The following is an 11,318-nucleotide window of genomic DNA, read 5'->3' on the forward strand; positions in this document are numbered from 1 at the left end:
ATCTATCATCTAGTGTATAATGAGAATCTTTCCCCTTTGCCCACCTACAATCACAACAAAGAGCACCCCCCTCAAACACACACATCTCTCTCCATCACACACTCTTTCTTTTATCCCTACTGAAGCATAAACAGCTCTGCCTTTGTAAGTCAGCAGCCGCTGCATATTTGCCGCGTAAAGCTCAAATCACAAGCTTCTGTTGTCATTTGTGAGGAGTCACATTGGACGTGGACTCATTTGAAGTGCCGTTGATGTGCTCCGGATTATTTGAACTCACTGACACAAATGCCTCAGTCAGCTCTAACTAGTTGGACATTTAAATTTCCGACCTCCAACTAAGACAGTGGCAGAAATCAGCACAGTAAAGGGTTTAAAGGGATAATGCATTCCTCTATTTAATGAGCTGTGTGGAGGTAATTTCTGTTGTGCGTGGATAAAATCTTGCTGGTGTATTTCACACTTTTAAGAGTGTGGGTGTAGATTTTAGCAACAAAGCTTCTTTGTGAATCTTTCTTAGGAATTATGTGACTGTGTGTAGCGTGATGGCGCACCAGTCCACGGGGAGGTCGCTGCTTTATTTCCGAGAACGCTTCACCATAGCCAACACCCCCGAGAGTCTCCAGCACCAACACTCACGGTCACAAACATCAGCCATGGGAACCTGCAAGCTTGAATCACCTGTGCGCTGATGTCGTGGTTAAGACGTGCAATGAAGGATTCAATTTACCAGACAGAACACCTGCTTTCACATATGTTTGAGGAGTCCCAGCGATGGGACCTGGCAAGAGAGGAGAGAAAACTGAGACTCGTGTAGTACAAATGAAAGGAGCGTAGATGAAGATGAGCAAACCAAAGGTCACATCAGGACTGTTTGATAGATACGTGACAGGGACGTCTCTGAAGTTGAAATGCGGTGGGATGTATAAGATAGATGCTTTTAGTTCTCCTAAGATTGACAAATGATTCATGGTTCAAAAAGAGTGTGTTTTAAGATCTACAGGGAATTGCAGGGATGTTTGTTGCCAGGTTTTTAAAGTGAAACAGCATCCACAAAACATCTTACTTCTTTCAGAGTGAAGATACAGCGGCCCAAAAAGTATTTGGACATGTAAATCACACAATTTCATTGCGTTAGATACAAAGTATCAAACTATGTTCAGTCTGTAAACAAATAATAGCTGTTCTCAGAACTAACCACACTTTTCTGAGCCATCTTGTCACTAAAATATAACATGTTTTACAAAGTTTGACAAACAGTAAGACTTTTTGTCTTCATCTTTAACAATAATTTGAACAGCTATCTATTGCTTCATTTTTTTTTTGAATTCTAACAAACTTCATTTTGTGAATTTCTTTTAATTGAGCTTGTGCTGTATTTCTTTTATGCATCTTTTCACAAGATGTAATATAATTATTATAGCTGGTCAAATTTGCCTCTATTTGGGTGTGAGCAAAAACACGCCGTTTTTGTGTGTGTCCCTTTAAATGCAAATGAGCTGCTGCTCCCGCCCCCTTTTCCAGAAGAGGGCGGAGCTTTAACAGCTCAACAACAACAAAGCTGGAGAATCTCACGCAGCCAAAATGAGGATTGTCAGTAACGGTGTTCAGCCTTACATTGTTCAAACCGGAGTCGACACTGATGGAGAGACTCAGGAAGAAGTTACAACTTTTAGAATGAAACTGGACGTTTCTGAATGGTTAGTGGATAAATTTATGTAGTTGCTGTGGAGTTGATTCAACTCATCCACTAGCGTGTGCCGTCATGTTCATCTTTTGTGCAAATCCAGTGTTGAACTGACCCTCATTTGTGAAGCAGTCTGGCATAAAATGTTTTGCACAAATATATAACACTTTGCCGACTTTCTTTGGCACAGAATGGCTTTTTGGCATTATCCTGAACATTGTTATAAGCATTCGTTTCATGTGTCATTGAACAGAAAAGAGAGGCCTTCAGCAGCGGCGGTAAACATCACATGCTTTTGATTTTCCCGGCAAAAACATCATTCACATAAAAATCAGTCAGACAACATAGGATGTCTGGGAAGGTCTCATTTTATTAAAATCTGTTCACACATTGGCAATAAAAAAAGTGATTAATACATGAAAATTCTTACATATAGCATTTTTGGGGTCACTGTATGTATGACAGTATATATACAGATCTCCAAAGACAATGTAATGTTGGTTTAGACTTAATTTTATCAATCAGGAATTGATTGAGTGATAAGTGGTCTCGATAGACAACCATCAGACAAAAGGAAAGTTATTTCAGAGGCACAGCAATAAAAATATTTATTTTTTTCTGGAATAACGTGCACTGTAGAAACATTCCCAATAAGACCTGGTATGTGCATGTATTAAGAAACTAAATAATGTTTTAAAAATGGTTATTATTTCACCGAAATACAGTAAATTCTGTCATAATTTATTGACCCTCATATAATGTGAAAAAAGAAAGAATAATGTTCATACGGTGCAAGTCAATGGGTTGCACACAAGAAAGTCATAAGGGTTTGTAAAGACCTGAGGGTGAGTATATGATGCCAGAATGAATTATTTTAAAGTAAACATTTTTTAAACGCTTAAAGAGATCTTTTGTCGGCAACAGTCGGATCCAGGGACGAATGACATCAGTGAAGTTATGCAAGTGCAACAAGTCTTGCTGTGATGTGACCGTATGATTCCAGTATCTCAACAGTCCGTATCAGGTTTCTCAGAGAGCGCTGAAGGGCGGAATGAGGCGGAGAGAGAGCAAGAGAAATCTTTAAGAACTGACGGCTGCTGTTTTATACCACCTGCGTTTCCGGCGGGGCTGTTGGGGTCCTGAGAGGGCTGCCCCACCAGCTGCCCTCCTTCACGCCTGTTTGTCAGGAGCTTTCAATAAGTCTCACGTGCATCCAGCTTGAAGGGAAGAGTGAAAAAAAGAGTGAAACGAGATGCTTCCTGCCCTTTTACTGGCGAGTGGCTTCGTTAAGGGAACCTGTGAAATCAGTTTAATAGGCTGACATCACCCCACGTCCCCCCGAGACCTGCTCTTCTCTTCTCTTCTCTTCTCTTCTCTTCTCTTCTCTTCTCTTCTCTTCTCTTCTCTTCTCTTCTCTTCTCTTCTCTTCTCTTCTCTTCTCTTCTCTTCTCTTCTCTTCTCTTCTCTTCTCTTGTACGGCACCTCAATGTTAATGCTTTTGTCCTTGTTTTCAGGCAGTTCCTGGATTTTTGCATGTTAGGTCATGCTATTGAATGCATGACTTTTGTCATGTGGTCTCATGCATATTAGCTTGTTTCCACATGCGTTGTACTATTGTTGCATGCTATATTTGCCTAGTGTATGGGTGTAATTACTCTACGTTGAACAAAATATTTTTTTGTTTTTTCGAAGTTATTAATACGTTTTACTAGATAATACAATTTCAGTCTTTCTACTTAAACATATCATGTGTAATTTAATGTATTACTGGTAACACTTTACAACAAGGTTGCATTATTTAACTGCATATAGTTAACATGAACTAACAATGAAAATACTTTTAAAGCATTTATTAATCTTAGTTCATGTTAATTTCAACATTTACTAATATGTTATAATGGGACCTTATTATAAAGTGTTACTGTGCTACTTGATTTATCTTTGTAATTAATTATAAATTGTACTACACTGGAAAAAAATGGATTTTGGCATAGGATTTACTTTGAAACAGTTTTTCTCAGGAATTGCTAGTACATTTTTACAAATGATTACAAAGAATCAAAAATAATAGGTTAGGAATTTCTTTGTGAAAGTTGTTTATATATATAATATAATATACAGCACTATTTTGATTCTGGACTGCTGTTTGCTTTTTGTGACCAACAGAGATTGTATTTCATTTAATTTGGTACAAATTACTCAGAAAGCAATACAGGTGATGCTAAATGTACAGTTTAGTATCTTGTACATGATGAAAGTGGATCTTCTGTTGATGAGGAGATGTTTTATAAGAGGTACGCTGTTTAAATTTACCATTTACAAACTGACAAGTGATGCAGAACTGCTGTTGTAAATATCTGGGCTAGATGTAGGCATCATGTAACTAGTATTTCGATTCTCAATAAGACAATTTAAAATTTTTAATCATTAATGGCACCAAATGAAGCTTTCAGTATATTAATAATAATAATAACTGTTTTCTAACAGGTTTCCCAAACTCTGGTGGCACTTGTCTCCCATTGGTCAAACAAACAGGTACTGCAGTTTTAACCTAGATGTGCAATCTTTTGAAAATGTTACACTATTTAGAAAGTCAGCCTACTAATGCAGTTGACTCTGCACTGGGAATTTAATATTGAAAAATATTGTCACAGTTTTGGGAGAAATCCAACACGAATGACGAATCACTCTATTTAATCCACAAACAGAAATACACAGGAGAAAACACATGCAAACTAAGGGGCCGTTTACATGACACCATTTTCAGCTAAAAACTGAAATCTTTTAATGCATTTTGGCTGCTCATTTACACGATGACAGCATTTTAGGGGCCTAAAAATGCAAATTTTAAAATCTAGTTTCAAAGTGCAAGTTTTTGAAAACGATACCGTTATTGTCTTGGGTAAACTACAAAAACACGCATTTGTGAAAACGGTGGCATCGTGTGCATGTCTAGTGACATCAAGTGACATCGCCAACTACTGGCCTAGCATAAACAATACAGCAATTTTACTTGTTTTCGCAGATCCATGTGAACGGGGATAGTTTTGACAACGTTGTCTTCTATACACAAAAAACGCAAAAGAAATACCTTTCCATTTTTAGTGCATTGTTGTTGTGTAAACGTACACAAATGTATCTACTTTCCTAGAATGAATTTGAACACTTAAGCTCATGTATTTTAATACCATCAAGTGTCTCAAATGCTGCAGGATGTTTTCTCTTCATCAACACCACTTTTCTTCATTGTTGAAGTCTCAGCGAATCAGCTGGTGTTTTGGTGATTTCAGCGGATGTTAAAGTTTACACTAGCAGAGGAACCACAGGTGAAGTTCATCGCATTGACTTTAACATGTTCCACTAACCACGAACAAACACAGTATATTGACTGGCTTCATTTTAATCACTACATATGATGATTTGGTGCTCAATTAATATTTATTATTATCAATGTTGGAAATTTAATATTTATACAATGTTGCTGCTTAGTATTTTTGTGGAAACCATGATATAGAAAGTTCAATAGAACAGCATTTATTTGAAATAGAAATCTTTTGTAAAATTATAAATGTCTTTACTGTCACTTTTTTATCAATTTAATGCGTCCTTGCTGAATAAAAGTATGTATTAATTAATTAACTTATTTATTTTTAAATCTTAACCCAAACTTTTGAATTTTAGTTTCCACAAAAATAAGCAGCACAACTGTTTTCAACATCAATAATAATCAGAAATGTTTCTTGAGCAGCAAATCAGCATATTAGAATGATTTCTGAAGGATCATGTGACACTGAAGACTGGAGTAATGATGCTGAAAATTCAGCTTTGATCACAGAAATAAATTACATTTTACTATATAATGACAAAGAAAACAGCTATTTTAAGTTGTAATAATATTTCACTATTTTACTGTATTTTTGGTCAAATAAATGCAGCCAAACTTTTGACCAGTACTGTATAAGTTAATGCTGTATATTTTTTCAGGTAGAGATATTTACACTTGTGAAGTGTTGACTCTCTTAAACTCATCAAAGGCTGAATTCCAGCATCAGTCCAGACCCTCCTTCCGTCTGACATTACTGAATAAAAGATCTTCTCTTCTTCTTTTCAGCAGGCAGGCCTTCTGAAAGGATAATCACTCCTTTTCTTTATTCTGCCTTTTTCTCTTTCCCGAAGCAGAGAGAACAGGAGCAGAGGGAACGTGCACACCGGCTGGGTGAACCTGGGGTCAAAGGTCGGCCGTTTAATGGGGAGGTTCAAACGTTGCTCAAAGCGGATAGGAGTGCGAAGGTGTCATTAATGCCGAGCAGGAATGTTCCAATAAAAACAGCACTTCCTCATGCAAAGCTGCCCATAAAAGAGCACAATAAATATCTCATTAGACTGATAGCTGCTGGAACTGTGTATATATAGGACGGGGCGAGATGTCTCAAAAGCGCACGACAACATCCGCTAACAAGATACAGTGCGCTCACCCTATATGGATGAACCCAAAAGATGTCATATTTCCAGAGATGGTGAAAACCCCAAGCATCTGCATTGCAAATGAAGCTTATTGTTCTTTATGGGCCATCTCTCGTTGACTTGTGCGGTGACATTGCCGGTGGGTGAGATATGAAAGGCACGCACCGATTCTTGTGTGGAGTGAAGAATGTCTGCAGATCTGGAAATCCAACCGCAAAACCGCCATTACAACACAAGCCTTTCTGTTCATGAACAAACTCAAGTTGGTGTTGATTGTGTTTGAATTAACATCCAATCTCATATATTGTCACAGCAGGTTGATTTTACACTCATCAAGAGCAAAAATACAGTAAAAACAGTAATATTGTGAAATGTTAGTACGATTTAAAAGAACTGTTTTTATGTAAATATATTTTATAATGTAATTTATTCCTGTGATCAATTCAGAAATCATTCTAATATGATGATTTGTTGCTCAAGAAACATTTCTGATTATTATCAGTGACTATATTTACATGTGCCTCAATGTGATAACTGACGACATAAAGGGGACCTATTATGCCCCTTTTCACAAGATGTAATATAAGTCTCTGGTGTCCCCAGAATGTGTCTGTGAAGTTTCAGCTCAAAATACCCCACAGATCATTTATTATAGCTTGTCAAATTTGCCCCTATTTGGGTGTGAACACAAACACGCCGTTTTGTGTGTGTGTCCCTTTAAATGCTAATGAGCTGCTGCTTCCGGCCCCCTTTCCAGAAGAGGGCGGAGCTTTAACAGCTCAACAACAACAAAGCTGGAGAATCTGACGCAGCCAAAATGAGGATTGTCAGTAACGGTGTTCAGCCTTACATTGTTCAAACCGGAGTCGACACTGATGGAGAGACTCAGGAAGAAGTTACAACTTTTAGAATGAAACTGGACGTTTCTGAATGGTTAGTGGATAAATTTGTGTAGTTGCTGTGGAGTTGATTCAACTCATCCACTAGCATGTGCCGTCATGTTCATCTTTTATGCAAATCCAGCATTGAATTGACCCTCATTTGTGAAGCAGTCTGGCGGAAAATGACGGCATGTCAACAACACTCTACTAAAACAGCTCTTCCTCTTCTCTAAAGCAGCCCAACATGGCCCCGCCCCCTTTGTTGCATGTTCTCGGGGGCGGGGTTTATGTAAATTGTGGGGTTTGTGATGTCACCAACCTGGGAAGAAGCTTGTTGTAGTCTCTACCAGCCGTTTGTTGTAGTCCTTAAAATATCTCCTTTTGCATTGAACTTTGAGCATCGTAACTTTGCAGATGTTGTTTATGTTCAAACAGCAACATTACACACTAACTAAAGTTAAAAAAGTGAAATCATAATCAACCACCCCTTTAAACTGTATGCATATGTATGTATATATGCAGCAAAATGAGATCAGTGCATGTTAGAGTTCATGATGGCTATTGCTCTGGGAAAGTACTGTCCTTGAATCTCTTTGTCCTTGTTTTGATGGACCTGTAGCACTTGTGAGAGGGCAGCCGGTCAAATAAATGAAATTAGTGTGTAATGCTGCCATTTTAGCATGAAAAAGCTCTGAAAAGTCCCTCCAGCAGGAGTTATTCTCTAAATCAGTGTCACTATTTCTGAACTCTCTGAAACGCCTCCATTGTAGTCTTGAGTTTTCTTTTGGGAACGAATACGTCTCAATATTCCTCATTTAAATAATTCATATGTAAAATAAAGGGGCGGGGCCTGGTTGATTTAGTTAGTAGTCTGTTGAAACTGGCGGTTATGGTAAGGGGTGGGACATTTCCCAAACACGCTCAAAGCGCTTGACCAATCACAACACACTGCTGCAGCTGACCAATCAGAGCACATTGTGCTTTTCAGAAGGAGGGGCTTCATAGAGACAGGAACTAAACAGAGCGTTACTGACAGACTGGGAAGAGAGGAGCTGCAACAATGGAGAATATGAGGAAAATAATGAACATTCAAGCATTAAAACCTGTTCTAGCAGAGCCCAAAAGCAAATGTGTCCTGTTTAACTGAGTTCAACTCTTTTTTTTTTTTTTTTTTTTTTTTTGTTACAGTATAGCAGTGATGTCATGTGAATCCTATGACATATACATAAGCACATGCACGTTTTTATTGAAAGCAAGTAGCATCTGGCTTCAGCAGAGCTCTACAAAACTCCCTCCCTCCCTCTCTGTTTCTCCTTTCCTCCACTTCTCCTGGTTTATCTAAACAAGCTGGACTAATCCCAACTATCAGGGGATGCTCTGTCAAAACGTGCGGCAGGGGCCCTAAGGCGAACAGAGCCGGTGAGCAGCGCGCGCGGCTCAACCAGCTCACCAGTGACAGAGCAGAGGGGCGAGATTAGCATAATGCCTATCGGAGTGTGTGTGTGTGTATGATGGCTAGAGAGAGAGAGAATATTTTGTGTGTGAGAGACAGCAAAAGCATATATGTTGTATAAAAAATGAACATGCATGCACTGTGCTTGCAGTAACCTGTCCATGTATCGCTGACCCCGTCTCATGTTTAGGTCAACACAGAGCATCTAACTTTTCACTCTGTGAAGCGCCATCCAGCCGTCTGCCTCCTCTGGGTCTGCGGGGCGGAGAAGCGCTCTGACCGCACCTATGGAACCAGAGAGAGACGGCGCTTGTCTGAATATTCATGCCCTGGGCCCTCAGCACCACCCAAACCCCCCTAAAAATCCTCAGCGCTCTACCCCAGTGACGTGCTCCAGGTTAAGGCCAACTCCAAAAGAGACACAGGGAGGAGAGAAGAAAGAATTAGTGAGAGGTTTGATGAATGACTCTTCCTTTTTTCCTTAGCCCGCATTTCCAGGAATTAGAACATCTCGTTTTTTTCTGATCTGATTCGTTTTTCATCTAATATTTGTATATTTTATTGAATATATGACAACACAGGTGTGACCAAGGAACAATAATATTAACCAGATTAATTTTCACTTTTTATATTTAGAGAATTTAAACAGATGTTTACTTTTTTTTTTTTTTTTTTTTTTTTTTTTTTGTAGAAAATTACTGGTTGGAAACGTATAATGCTTCCTATGTGGCTGTTAAGTTGTTCTAGATGGTTTCTAGGGTGTTCTTGGCGGTTGCTAGGCTGTTTCTAGGTTGTTGTGTGTTGTTGCTAGGTTGTTGATTGGCAGTTTCTAAAATGTTGTGGGTAGTTGCTAGGGCATTGCTACTGTAGGTGGTTAATAGTGTGTTGTTGGTAATTGTTAGGTCATTGCTTGCAGTTTCTAGGGTGTTGTGGGTGGTTTCTAGGGCGTTGCTAGGCTGTTTTATGTTTTCTAGGTTGATGTGGGTGGTTGCTAAGGTGGTTGCCCGTGCCAAATAATGCTTGCTATGTTGCTGTTAAGTTGTTCTAGATGGTTTCTAGGGTGTTCATGGCAGTTGCTAGGCTGTTTCTAGGTTGTTGTGTGTTGTTGCTAGGTTGTTGATTGGCAGTTTCTAAAATGTTGTGGGTAGTTGCTAGGGCATTGCTACTGTAGGTGGTTAATAGTGTGTTGTTGGTAATTGTTAGGTCATTGCTTGCAGTTTCTAGGGCGTTGTGGGTGGTTTCTAGGGCGTTGCTAGGCTGTTTTATGTTTTCTAGGTTGATGTGGGTGGTTGCTAAGGTGGTTGCCCGTGCCAAATAATGCTTGCTATGTTGCTGTTAAGTTGTTCTAGATGGTTTCTAGGGGGTTCATGGCATTGCTAGGCTGTTTCTAGGTTGTTGTGTGTGGTTGCTAGGTCGTTGATGGGCAGTATCTAAAATGCTGTGGGTAGTTGCTAGGGCATTGCTACTGTAGGTGGTTAATAGTGTGTTGCTGGTAATTGTTAGGTCATTGCTTGCAGTTTCTAGGGCGTTGTGGGTGGTTTCTAGGGTGTTGCTAGGCTGCTTTATGTTTCCCAGGTTGATGTGGGTGGTTGCTAGGGTGGTTGCCCGTGCCAAATAATGCTTGCTTTGTGGCTGTTAAGTTGTTCTAGTTGGTTTCTAGGGTGTTTTTGGTGGTTGCTAGGCTGTTTCTAGGGTTTTGTGGGTGATTGATAGGATGTTTCTAGGTTGTTGTGTGTGGTTGCTAGGACGTTGATGGGCAGTATCTAAAATGCTCTGGGTGGTTGCTAGGGCATTGCTACTGTAGGTGGTTAATAGTGTGTTGTTGGTAATTGTTAGGTCATTGCTTGCAGTTTCTAGGGCGTTGTGGGTGGTTTCTAGGGCGTTGCTAGGCTGTTTTATGTTTTCTAGGTTGATGTGGGTGGTTGCTAAGGTGGCTGCCCGTGCCAAATAATGCTTGCTATGTGGCTGTTAAGTTGTTCTAGATGGTTTCTAGGGTGTTCTTGGCGGTTGCTAGGCTGTTTCTAGGTTGTTGTGTGTTGTTGCTAGGTTGTTGATTGGCAGTTTCTAAAATGTTGTGGGTAGTTGCTAGGGCATTGCTACTGTAGGTGGTTAATAGTGTGTTGTTGGTAATTGTTAGGTCATTGCTTGCAGTTTCTAGGGTGTTGTGGGTGGTTTCTAGGGCGTTGCTAGGCTGTTTTATGTTTTCTAGGTTGATGTGGGTGGTTGCTAAGGTGGTTGCCCGTGCCAAATAATGCTTGCTATGTTGCTGTTAAGTTGTTCTAGATGGTTTCTAGGGTGTTCATGGCAGTTGCTAGGCTGTTTCTAGGTTGTTGTGTGTTGTTGCTAGGTTGTTGATTGGCAGTTTCTAAAATGTTGTGGGTAGTTGCTAGGGCATTGCTACTGTAGGTGGTTAATAGTGTGTTGTTGGTAATTGTTAGGTCATTGCTTGCAGTTTCTAGGGCGTTGTGGGTGGTTTCTAGGGCGTTGCTAGGCTGTTTTATGTTTTCTAGGTTGATGTGGGTGGTTGCTAAGGTGGTTGCCCGTGCCAAATAATGCTTGCTATGTTGCTGTTAAGTTGTTCTAGATGGTTTCTAGGGGGTTCATGGCATTGCTAGGCTGTTTCTAGGTTGTTGTGTGTGGTTGCTAGGTCGTTGATGGGCAGTATCTAAAATGCTGTGGGTAGTTGCTAGGGCATTGCTACTGTAGGTGGTTAATAGTGTGTTGCTGGTAATTGTTAGGTCATTGCTTGCAGTTTCTAGGGCGTTGTGGGTGGTTTCTAGGGTGTTGCTAGGCTGCTTTATGTTTCCCAGGTTGATGTGGGTGGTTGCTAGGGTGG

The 11,318-nt window shown here is 39.9% G+C and overlaps 1 long non-coding RNA gene across 1 annotated transcript; it reads left to right on the forward strand.

The window, feature by feature from the left end:
- Positions 1-3,645: 3,645 nt before the first annotated feature.
- LOC125279232 lies at positions 3,646-6,812 on the forward strand. Its single transcript, XR_007187354.1, has 4 exons — positions 3,646-3,978; positions 4,172-4,219; positions 4,940-5,010; positions 5,864-6,812. It is a non-coding gene; the product is annotated as an uncharacterized LOC125279232 (long non-coding RNA).
- The last annotated feature ends 4,506 nt before the right edge of the window (positions 6,813-11,318 follow it).

This window comes from Megalobrama amblycephala, linkage group LG12, assembly GCF_018812025.1.
Source record: "Megalobrama amblycephala isolate DHTTF-2021 linkage group LG12, ASM1881202v1, whole genome shotgun sequence".
NCBI classification, from domain to species: domain Eukaryota; kingdom Metazoa; phylum Chordata; class Actinopteri; order Cypriniformes; family Xenocyprididae; genus Megalobrama; species Megalobrama amblycephala.